Source organism: Ambystoma mexicanum, chromosome 11, assembly GCF_040938575.1.
Source record: "Ambystoma mexicanum isolate Mex_15411 chromosome 11, UKY_AmexF1_1, whole genome shotgun sequence".
Lineage (NCBI taxonomy): Eukaryota > Metazoa > Chordata > Amphibia > Caudata > Ambystomatidae > Ambystoma > Ambystoma mexicanum.
The window spans coordinates 61,580,583-61,593,899 of NC_090934.1; positions in this window are offsets into that span (position 1 = coordinate 61,580,583).

The following is a 13,317-nucleotide window of genomic DNA, read 5'->3' on the forward strand; positions in this document are numbered from 1 at the left end:
TTCTACTTCTCAAATGGGCATCCACCTTTGCAAATTCTTCAATGTTCAAGTCACTCTGAGGAATCACCAATGCTGGAACATGGATGAGCACCAAGGAACATGTCCCTCCCCAATCCTAGGACAATGTGATGTAGGCCCTAGGCCCACAAACCAAATATCGATTAATCAGGACGGCTGTCCCATTCCCATTCTGGTAACGTCAACTGTAGTTTTGCAGCCTTAATAAGGGCATGGCTACCCCCAAACTCGGGTCCGGCTCGGGGTCCCGCAAAAGGGGACTTGCTGGGCTATTCTGACCTTGGAGGGCCCGGTAATTCCCTTTTGTGGGACCCAGAGCGGGTACAACCCCAATCCCATTTGAGCCCCCATAGGGCTCAATGGGAATGGGGAGGATGGTAGCAGTGGTACCATTCATAACGATACTGTTGCTACCATCCTGGTCTGCTCGCAGGTGCTGCTCTGCATGCCTGGTCTGACCAGGCATCCAGAGCGGCACACATGAGCAAACTCGTAATGTTGCGGCATGGAAGCAACGGCGCCGGTAGCACTACCAGCGCCGTTGTTGCCTTAAAGCAACAGTCGTAATGAGGCCCATGTCACATTCGCCAATGGAACTTCAAGACAAAAAAGAGAGTCGGGCTAATTTTAACAACCACAGGAACTAACCCCAAAACATACACTCAGAACAAAGAGAGTTCCAATGGTTGGATGTCATTTGCTCACTGGTTATTTTACCAGTGCGGTCACTTCCACTACCTATCAACTGGAGACCACACGTCCTCCTTTAAACAAATATGAAGACACCATTTTTTACAAATGTATAAACATATTTTATTAATTCAATACATATTTTAAAATACAATTCCACTTTTACTTCATCACAATCTAAAGTGCAATAATGCACAATGGTTCACAACCTAAACTGCAACAAAAACAATCCCATGTGTCTCCTGAATCACCATTACTAATTTCAGTCCATTTTCAGTCTAATTCCATGCATACTTACACTATAAACACACACCCATCATGTTTCATTCCAAACACTTTAATAAAAACAATTTCATGGAAATTCTTCAGGGGTGGCCCTATGTGAACACCACACTATCCTATATTCGAAAAGACAATTGCACATGCTATGTGGATATTCGTATTCAGAATTTTTAAACAACTACTTTTAACACCAACATCCTGGCTCTTCCCAAAGATTCCCAGTATAGGTTCTTCAGTGGAAATGACCCACTGGGTGTTACAACTGTGTGACTAGGCGGCTCCACCAAGACAAATAGTTCTTGGGGATTCTTGTTCTGTTTAATGATCGCAATTAGCAGCCTTCTCTTAATAGGGCCATTTTTCGGAACCTGTAAACGGTGTGAATATCAATGTCTCTTCTGACAAGAGAAGGATAGGATTGAAGGATAAATACAAAAACAGCAAGCACAAGCCTATGCACATCACTGTATGTGAGGACCATAGGGGTTAGATACTTAGAATAAGTATGCACCAAGAAATGAAACTGGATATTGAGCTTGTTTCCAATTTCTGATCATGAACTGACCTTTAGGCATAACTTTCATACGTCAATATAATTCTAAAGTTCATTTTTTCAAGATTCCTAAGACTCTCAGCAAGGGTTTGCACTCCTATTAAAATATCTATAAGGAGTGTCCTTTTGAATCTTAGTCCAAATGCAAAATCTGCATTTATCAACCGGGCGCCTTATCGTACTTCTTCTTGTTCATCGATCGAGTCTGCACACGCTAAAATTCTTATTCTTGTCTTGCTTCTGGATTTGCAATGGTGGGAGGGTAGGTCTTACCTTTATAGGTTTTTACATCATTTAAATTAAGCCAAGCTTGTCTTCCTTGGACCTTCACAGCTGATGGGGTTATGTTTTCAATTCAAAAAGGGCCATGAAAACGTGGCCCATGTCACTTCTGGGTGAAATTCTTTATTCAAATCAATCTCTAACAAATAACTTGGGTGCTGATAAATGTTCACTTGATCCCATTGTTGAATTGTCTTCATCTGTGTGCTGAGACCACCCCAAAGACTTCTTCTTCCAATACTATACTAGATGCCCCAGATGTTGCTTCCTTTATCGGAAGGAACTCTTCTGTTCTATCCCATCGTATTGTTGGGCTTGGCTCTCCTTGCTCCTTACGAATAAGGCTAACATCAAGATCCCGCTGTCTTCTTCGTTCTAGCTCTTCACTTAATTCCCTTTATTTTCTCGCCTCCCTTCTAATTCTGTATTCCTCTTGCCTTTGTTCTTCTCTCCTTACTCCTGCCCTCCTTTCCTCTTCCTCTCTTAGTCACTGTATTCTCTTATCCCTTAATTTCTGTACTTCCTCTTCTTCTCTCTTCCTTTCTTTTCTATCCCTGTCTTCCATCACCCTTTGTCTATTGTCATACTTTCTTTGTTCTCCTGCCCGTTCTTCTTTCTTTTCTTGCTCCTCCTGATATATCTGTTCTTGCCCCTTCCTGTTCTTCCTTTCCTGCTCATCTTCTTTCAATCTCTTCTCCCGTTCTCTCTACCTTTTATCTTGCTCGTTATTATCTTCTATTTGCCTAACTTCCTCAATGCTTTTTCCATCTAGCTTGAGTAATATCTGTCCACCCATCCATTTGTTCTCCACAAGCATTACCTCATCAGCTTTATCCTTCTCTCCTTTCCATCTCTTAATTTCCCTTACTATTTCTGTTGATATGTTTGACCGCACAATCTTCTCTTCTTTGTCTTACAGGATCTTAAAGATCTCCTCTTTTCTCTTATTGTCGTCTGGGCTATCATTAATTTTATAAGAGGGAGGTTTGTATATTGGATTACTATACCCCATCGCCGCTTTCAATTCCTTTAAAAGATACAACCCTGCTTGTGCCGTGCAATCGCATTTTACTTCAGGTTAGGTAAGGGGAGCTGAAGGCTCAACACCTTCCTCATTTCGCTGACTGAGCACCATTCCTCAAGTGGCGGATCCTCTTTCTTCCTGGTACATCTTCCAGAGCTCAAGAATAGGTAACCTTTTCTCCAATGTCTTCCCCGCGCACTCAGTGTGCAAGCATGTGGTCATGTGTTGTAATGCTGCTTTTGACAGTTATCCACCTTGCAGCCACGGCATGAACATCTTATCTGCCGTGCCTTTCACCCTTTCCGCACTATACAGTTTGAGTCTTCGTCATGTGCTTTGGCAGTGTCTTACACAAGTGCATAAGAGGAGTGATGACAAGTCTCAATTGACTGTCAATACTTACCAGACTTATGAATTAACCTGTATATTTTTTTCTCAAATCACCAAGTTTCCAATGTTCTAAAACAACAAATATGAGCGTGCACCAACAATCGCCGCTCTAGCCTCTACTTTCTTTAATCAACTATCTCTGCCTCTGGGTTGGTACCAACCTCTTTACCAGGTAGTTACTTATAGCTCCTTAATTCTTTTCTCAATGACTTCACAACTTATATCATTTTTTAATATCTCTACTCAAGAAACAACACAAAGACTTTACACATCAAAAAAACATTGTGATCACACTTTTTCTTTTCCCTCACCTTTTGTTTATACCCTGTTCAGGGTGTGAGACATCACCTTACACAAACCTGTCTGTTCATTATATATTTCACTCTACTTCCACTAGAGTTTGAGATGTCTCCTTCTGAAACTCTCTTGAGTTTAGGACTCTGCGCTATTCAGTCTTCACACCATTTTTCCCGTTACTCAAAAATGATCACAATCCCATCCCCTTAATTTGCCATTCCCCTTAATCTACTCACCAGTCATTCATTAATCAACCACTTTGCCTTCCGTCTGCAGAGCGCACGTGGAATCCGGGCAGGGATTTCATAAAGTGGGACCTGCGCACTGTCTTGGTTCTTCTTGCAGGTTTATTTCTATTTGGCCACTCTCCACAGGAAACCCTGCGATCTTCCAGCTAGATGGCGCAGGATGTCCGATCGTCTGAAATGCTGGAGCTGAACTAGTTTGGATCTAGTTTGGATCTTTTTAAACCATCCTCTGATACCAGATGATCTTAGAGCCCTTTTGTCAACACGCAAGCAATGGATGAGATGCAGAATAACTCTGACACCAAATAATCGAGCCAACTCAGGAAGATAGCAAAGTGTTTCTATTTTAATATCAAATGTCTAAAACAGGGAGTTACAACGGACATTCACTCAGGCTCTCATACATTTTGTAAAAAAACAAAGTTATATAGTAAAAATGTGTCATACGTGACGTCATACTATGTGGCAAATATGAGAAACCTATGAGAGATTGTGATACGCTCAAGGGGAACATCTAAGTATACATTGTATACGGGGTTGGGTTGTGGGTGGGTCTCTACAGTAAGGTGGACATCTTGTGCTTACCTCCAGTGCAAGTAATCTTCAACTTTATTAAGTATACAGTATATCATTGTCTCTCAAATGATAAGGCCCTTCATTTCCTTCTACAATTGGTTGGCACACTTGTGTCATGTCTAGAACATTCGGTTCACTTATCAGCTTGCAAGCTCGTACCCAGGTTCCAGGAGGTGGACTCGACTTTACCTTCCCACTCAATTAGCCCAATGTCTCTGATCACCCATGCCTTTTGCCATGAAGATTGTCTTTGAACTTGGCCTTGCAGTGTATTCTTGTCTCTGGGAATAAAAGGGAGTGCAAGCACGCACTATCCTCTTTTCTAGAACTCCTCACCCAACTCTATTTCCATCCTTGACTCACGTGACAAGAGACCACGATTTGGACCATTTTTCTGCATTTAATTGTCTTAAATGAATACAACTTGGCACTCATGGTGTTCTTTCTTTGCACCTCAACAAGGAATGATTCAGCTTTGCACATTTGCCACCTTCAAGAGTAGATAACCAGTGTTGGCTGCCTTCAGCCTTGACAACAGGCCCGAACAGCATCACCATTCATTTTCACGATCTCAGTTAATTCTTACTGCGGCACAGCCCTCCACCTTCTTTGTCCATGGGTCTGAGCTTACTAAAATTATGACACGGATGTCCAGCTTCTATATAATGGCATGTCCGTGTACAGTCTAATTACTACATACAGCCAGTTTCTATGATCACTTAGTCTACTTGCGTTGCTGCATCTGTACAGTAATTAAACAACTTGTATTTTCTGCAGTGCTCTTCACATGTGCACTCTTTTCTTCGCATATGACAGTTTACTCGATTCTTTATTTTGTCCTCAGTTTCTATAAGGGTCATGCTTCTTCTTGAGCCTGTGTTCTCAGTGTGTGACACTCACTTCTTGTGACGTCACCTGGTCTTTTCTTGCTCTTTTTCATATTCCTTAGGGGATTTCTTATATAGATTGTCATCTCTTCGGGAATACATTTGATAGGGCTGGTGTTAAGGATGGCACAATCTCAGGCCTCCAACATACAGGTGGCAGGGGGACTTCCTGCAGAGGCATTCAGCTGCCCCTCTACACTTCCATCCACAAACAAATGGGCTTCTTGAGCAGTTCAACAAGACCCTGAAAAGCATGATAGGTGGCTTGGAAGAGCACCTGATGAGAAAACTGGTTATTTTCCAGCTGTGCCTTTGATTCGCCTACAGGGAGGTCTAGAGGAGGCCCCAAATGAAGCATGCACTTCAGTTGCCCATTTTGAAGTACCAGGAACGTTCACACCAAAATATGTGACGTATGATGAGCAGATAAATCAGCAGAGAGCCCCATTAGGGCTCTGCCCAATACCTATTAAGAGAGCAACACCTATTGAAGTACCGATACCAAGAAAACCATGGACAGTAAGGTATCCATTAAGGAAACCTTACCAGCAAATGAGACGAAATGAAGATTGCCTAAGTACAGTCCCGGAAGAAACTAAAAAAGGTCTTAATGGGAGATGAATGGTGACGTCACGAGGACCCGGACTGACGTACAAATAGAAGAAATGACAACCCGAGAATGACACACAGAGATGAAATGCCATGAATATGGATATCGTGAACCTAAAAAGGGAGTACGATGTTGAGATAAAAGGAAGCTCAAGCTGTAAACAGGATGAAGATATTCAATCAGTTTACACCTGTAAATATGCTTGGAACCACAAGAAAGCTAAGAAACCAATGCGGCTTGCAATGCTAAGTTGAAGAATAGTGTGGCAAGCGCCATTTTACATAATCTACCTCAAAATGAAGCACAGTATTGTAAGAGTAATTCCACTTTAAAAAACAAAGCAGAATCAACCCAGGTTACTAAAGGCCGAATGAACAGAGATTCATATTCTAACAAAACGTGAAGGGACGGCTGAATCGAAACTCAGCAGATGCAACTCGTGCCAGGAGAGCCAAGGTCATACCAATAGAAGGAACGAACAGTAGCTACATATAATTGAAACTTAAGAACAGAATATCCTGTTTCTGAAAGGTCGAGATAAGGAGGCGTAGGCAGGTGGCAAGCTGAATAAGAATGAAATGCACAAATTGAGAGAAACTAGACAAATTCACGGTGTAGGAAGCACATGACCAGCCAAGCGAGGAGAAGCACGGGTTCACGCCTACGCTTGGCATCCGCCCAGGCAGAGATATCAGAACCTTTTGAGACAGAAGATACAGTTTCGAGACCAACCACAGTAAAATAATTGACACATAGTTGCTGAAGCGATGATTAATTGTAACCTTAATTGAAGAAAGGCCAGGTAACTAGGGGGCACCCTGCACCTGGCTGACCATTCTGCGTGCTGCTAAGCAAAGTGGAAATGTATGCATTGGGTTGGTGCCAACCCAATCACAATGGACCAAATAATCTAGGGTCCTATAGTTAGTAGAACCAATGGGACATCATACTTTTAGCGACCTCTACAGCAGTCATTTTTGAAGGAAGGGCTTAGACGCCCACCTGACAGTGTTTACCCAATCCCCTGACTCCGTTACCATTTATACAGATATAGTACCTATATTAAAGTTACCTTTTCCTAACCAAAAGAATTGCATATTAACTTTTGAGTGTTATACGTCAATTATGACGAGTTTTCAGTAAAAATGCTATGATTTTTATGAAGTTCATTGGAGTTGAAGCGAGAAGGACGATCTCATCACTGCTGATTTCCATGACTCCCCGTTTTTTGTACTTGTTGTTAAACGGACTCCCTTTGCCAAACCATTGAGTTGTCCTTATTGATTGGTGTTGGGGTAATAAATCTGCACCCCCATCCATCTCAAAGGTGCAGCTATCTCGTCTTAAAGTACTTTGGAGCAAACCTCGGTTCTATGGGCTGGCCGGGGGTCTCCCAAGTACACTTGGTAGCAGAGGATGGTTATCGATTATTGATTAGAATAAGACACCCATTGACCGTCGACATAAAGTAACTCTAGGTCTTTGGCAATATCACAAGTCCCTTGCCATTCGGCTGAGTAGACCATGAAGCTCCCCGTAGACAGTGGTAGTGTAAGAAAAACTGCAGACCAGGGCCTGAAGGGACCCGTGATCCCCACGCTATCACTTCCCATTCCTACAGGTAGCTGAGTGGGTGAAAAGCTGAAGAAGGTGGTAACAAAGGCGTTGATTCTGAGGGTCCAGAGAAGAAACATGAGAACGGTGAGTAAAAAAAGATTGAATGGTTTTGCAAAAGTGCATGCCTTAGAACAAGTAAAGGGAAAAGGTAACGGAGGGAGGTGGGAAAATGAAATATAGTAAGAAGTGGAGAAGAATGTATATATAAGGGGATAATGACTCGAGAATAATTAAGTAAATAAAGGTTACCGGGGAGGACACCCGAGAAGAGAGAGGGTACCGGGGCGGACACCATTGAAGAGAAAGGATTTGCCTTATTCCTACGCTTTTAATACAAGCGGCTAGAATAAATGTGTACCCAGAGTCCCAGCTAAAGGGGGAACGATTAGACTACCACGATGGTTAAAGACCTCGTGAAAGGGGTACGTTTAGACTCCATGAAGGGGTAATAATTAGAGGCCGAGATACCTGTGACCAGCTGGTGTTCAGCTAGGCTGTTAAGCATCTATCCTACATGTTTTTTGTTGTGACGTCATAAATTGAAACATTTTCCTGGAGAAAACTGATTTAAATTTTAATGCGATTGAATAGCTAAGATAATATCACATATGAATTGATGTTTTTTTAGTAAAATACAAGGTATAAAATTTAGTGAAAATTCGGGATTGGAGCTTTCGGTGTTTGGCGATCGCTCATATTGTTGGAACTGTTTAAGCCACATGAAAGTGTTGACAAGTGTTATATGAGAGAAAAAGGGAACAGATTTGAGCATGGAGGACATAACTCCATTGACACACTTATGCAAAAAGTTGCCGAAACACGCACCCAAACTGAAGAAATACAGTACAAAGTGGGTTAAAGAACCACCCACAAGATGTTTATGCCATGGCCACAGGGTGGGTCCTTATCTAAAGCCATCTTGCAACACATGACGACATATTTGCATGCCACATACACGGGCAAAAAGCTAGACAAATGCCTAGCTATTTTAGAACTTTGGAAAATGTATGAACAAGAGAAGGGAGAGGAGCCACCAATAGATTGGATACTTAATTTATGCTCAGAGGGGGGTGAGACGCCTACGGCGCCACCCGCCCCATCCGAAAAAAAGGGTGAAGAAAGTAAGGATGAGGGATTATACCCGCTGAGAGAGCTTAAAGCAGCCACGGTGTACAGTAACCCTGCATGTGAGTCACCTACGCATAGTAGTGACGAAAATCAAGGGAAAGATAAGGATAAGGATATTGCCTCCACAGTCCCAACAGACAAGGGGAGACGTAATGATGAAAGAAGGGATCAAGCACAGACAAGCGCATCTCTCGACGAAGAGAGAGAAGGGAAGAGATGGAAGGGAAACAAAGATAGAACTGATGAGATAGCATTCGCAAAAAACAAATGGCTGGGAGGACACATTTTATTGAAACTTGATGTCAAAGGCATTGATGACGTGAAACAAAAGGAAAGGATAGAGGATGTACAGAGAAAAGGAAAAGAGAAGGAGTTGAGAGATGAAAAAATAAGAAAGAAAGACAGAAAAAGGTGAGAACAGCTATATCGCAAAGAGCAAGAAAGACAGCTCGATCGCAAACAAAGAGCATCAAATGATCATGACAGACAGAAACAGCAAAGTTCAGAGGAAGAACAAAGAATACGAGAGAAAAGAATACAGAGTCGAAGAGATGAGGCAATTTGAAGGGCAGATGAATGTTGAAAAGAAAAAGGAAGAAGAAAGAGTAAGAGAAGAGGCGAGGAAGCGCAGAGAATTCGATGACGACATAGAAAGTAAGCGGAGACAGAGAGCACACATTCTTAAATATCTGGGGAGAGAGGTTAGAAAACCCTCTCCAGTAGTAGATTGGGAAGACATAGAAGAATTCTTTCCTGCGTACGATTCAGTACCAGGCATGTCTCAGACAAATATGGAAGATGACTTCGACACCAGAAGCATCGGAGAAACAATCGATAAAATATATGATGAAATGGGGCTAGAACAAACACCCCGAGGGGAGGGGAAAGACGAGCGCCTGGAGAGCACCCAGCTCTACGACACTGAGGATGTCACCTGAAGTAGTGGGAATAGGGAACTATCCCTGGATAGATCAGAAATCAGTAGAAACAATGAAGATACAAGAAGTTGCACGAATTGGGGAAAGACAATGTCCGACTTGGAAAGGGAGCAGCGTGAGAAAAATGAGGAAGGGAGATGGACCGAAAGACGACTCCCAAGTGAGAAAGGAATAAGATGGTTAGATACTATTGAATCTGTACCAAGGGCATCAGAATAAGCCACACAGTCAGACCGGCATGAAGAAGTATCATACGGCCAGAGGGGGGTATCTTCACCGCCCTACATGGACAGATTTAGGTCCCTACCAGGCAGGCGATGATGCAGCAATATTACCCCTGCCATACATAGAAGAACCATGAGGAGAGAGAAATTTCCGTTACTCGAGAAAGGGGGAGTAAGACCACAATATATCCCATGGCCACACATGGGTCGAGAACATTTTAAAAACAAGCTTCATCGGGAGCCGGAAACTAGATACACAAGTTAGAAAAAATGACAGGAGGAAACACTCTAGGCATAGGCGACATCAAAGGTCTGCTAATCGCCATACTTGGTGAAAGAGCAGACGATGTGGGGGCATGAGCAGGCTACCCTGGAGTAACCACAATTAATACCTCGCATGACGGAGCTCCATTTAAGAATTGTAGAGCCGCAGTATGGAAAGCGCTACCAGTGCTATATCCAGATACTTCCGATATTGGAGCTATAATGACACGAAAAATGAAGGAATCTGAAAATCCATTAATTTATATACAGAATTTTCAAGACGCATGGGTGCTGGAGATTCATGAATCTTGGACGAAATCTATACCTGTGTTCTATCATATATTGTGCCAAGGGTTGCCAGAGCTACTGCAGAAACATCTCAAGAAATTGGTGGGAATTGAGGCCAAGCCTTGGGCTGAAATACAGCTGACTATCACACACTATTGCAGATTGCTGCAAGAAAAGAATTGCGAAAAGGAAGCTGCAAGTAAGGGCGAGGAAGCGAAATTGGTACAGAAGAAATTGTCAAAATATTCTCTTGACGGAGCCATGATAACTAGCACAGCTGAATCAAGCATGCAACAGGTGACTAATTCACAGCAGAATAATCAGGGCAATACAGGGTTTTACACCAGGGGAAGAGGATTTAGGGGAAGAGGATGGCAGAGTAATCAGGGAGGTTTCCAAAATAATCAAGGAGGTTTTCAAAATATGCAAAATGGTAATCAAGATATGTCAAATGGGCAAATGATCTGACCACCGCCAGTATGTTGGTTGTGTGGAATGACAGGGCACTTGGCTCGCACATGCAGAAACCACGGCATGATGAAGAACGGCCAAGGGACAGGAGCAGGCATGGCGAATCCACCTGCAGTTTTACAGCAGGGTATTACACAGAATCACACGGTGCAACACCAAGCATGGGGAATTTTCCATAAGGACAATCCCAACAGGCACGGTAGCAACTATCGCATACGATGAGCACAGGGCAGACTGCGAACCCTGGAATGGGGAGTAACAATGGGAATGGGGGAAATCCATCAGCACACAGTGGGCCAAATGTGTATTTGGACTGGGACAGCTCACGGTCAGTGACACCAGACCCTCACAGGGACCCTATGGTGGATGTCGCTATAGGGGATAAAGAATATTCCTTCCTAGTTGACACAGGTGCAACACGTTCATGCATACACGAAGGCAAGTGTTCCTTGTCCGGCGAGGCCATAAATACTCAGAGTTTTACAGGAGCTACAAGTCGTGTTCCCTTCACAAATGCACTTCCAGTCCCCATAGGAGAAAGTGAAATGAACGTGCCTTTACTATATTCAAGTCAAACCCCAGTAAACATTTTGGGTCGAGATTTAATGACAAAGTTAAATATGACAATCTCATTCACAGAGAAGGGCATAATATGTTCAACTAAGGAATGCACCATTCAAATGTATACAAAATTATCAGAGCGTAGGCAGGGCACACAGCCATTAGGGCTATACCATTAGAGCCAGAAGTATTTGCATATGGTATGCTTGTGCTTATGGCAGGATTGCTACTCCTTGCAGACAGAATCATGAGATCCCCTGATGAATTCCTATTCAGGCCAAGAATATCGATGCACAAGGAAAAGGGACAAGTATTTCCCTTGATGATACACGCAGCTGCAGTACTAGGGAGGGTGGCCTTGATTGACGGTTATGATGACGAGGGCCGACAATGGTGCGCAGTAATTGTCATTGAAGAAGGATATCGATTGACAGATGTCACCGATGACGATCTGTTTGAAGAACAAGCAGATATGGGAGAGACAATCGTGGAAGTGAGTCTCACCTTTTATGTAAAAATGATCAAAAGAGAAGTACCTCAGAGAATGATGTTGGCACAAAACCGTCCTGAATATTTTGATGACGACATAGCCCAAGTGCCTGTCTCAGTATGTACTACAGGACCCTATGACGTAGGCCTTTTGAAGGAGGTTGGAGAAGTGAAGATCAAACTGAAACCAAGAGCAATTCTACCAGAAGCCCGACAATATCCCATGTCCAGAGAGGCAGATAGGGGATTTTTAAGACAATTCCTGCAATGATGGAACAGAGCATTTTAGTGACGTCAGAGTCGTCATGCAATACCGCGGTTTATCCGATCAAAAAATCAAAGGGAGGGTCTTGGAGGCTAATCCAAGAGCTAAGGCCAATAAATGATATTGTTGAGGCCGAGTTCTCTCTAGTCCCTAACTCGTCTGCAATTCTATGTAATATACCCGTTGAGGCAAAATATTTCACGGTGATTGACTTGAAAAATGCATTTTTCTCAATCCTGTTGCACCGAAACTCACAAGATCTGACATCATTTACATTCAGACAGATGAGTCTGAAAAGCACAAGACTACCCTAGGGGTATTGTGAGTCTCCATCTATTTTTAACAGAGTCCTGCAGATGGACTTGAGTAATATTGCACTAAAAAGTGTCGTCCTGCAATACGTGGATGACATCTTCATTTGCAGCACAACAGGAGAGCAATGCAGGTACGATTATGTTCAGCTATTGACTATACCGGCTGAGAAAGGATATAAGGTTGACAAGGAAAAGTTACAATATTGTCAACAAGAAGTGCTGTACATAGGCCAGCTGATCTCACATGAAGGAAAGAGAGTGACCCCAGTAAGGGCTGAAGCCATACTGAACACAGCTAAGCCACACACGATAAAACAGATGAAGAGCTTTCTAGGCCTATGCAACTACGTTAGGGCATGGGTCTTTGACTATAGCTCTTACACTAAGCCTTTACTTCAGGCCCTATAGAAGGTCCGAGTGATGAAAGAAAAGATTGAATGGTCTGAGACCACGGAGAAAGGATTTGCTTAACTCAAAAGAGCTATTTGCACAGGACCAGTTCTAGGAATCCCCAATTATGCAGAGGAATTTTACCTGTTTTCACACACAAATGGCAGCGTTATGACAGCAGTACTGACACAGAGAACCACGTGGCGGTACAAGCCCCGGGCATACTACAGTGGGAATTTGGACCCAGTAATGAGAGGTCATTTTCCTTCCGAACAAAGTTTAGCTGCCGCAGTATTTGCCATAGAGAAGGCTACAACCATTGTGATGGAATGCTCCATTACGTTGTAAGTCGAGCACTCACTATTTGCCATTCTAAAGAAACCAAAGGGCACATTGATATCTCAGAGAGCTTCTGCTTATGAAGTGATCATATCAAACCCATCGATTAAAGTAGTCCGATGTAAGATAGTGCACCCAGCTAAGTTTATAGCAGAGCCAGTCACTGAAGGAG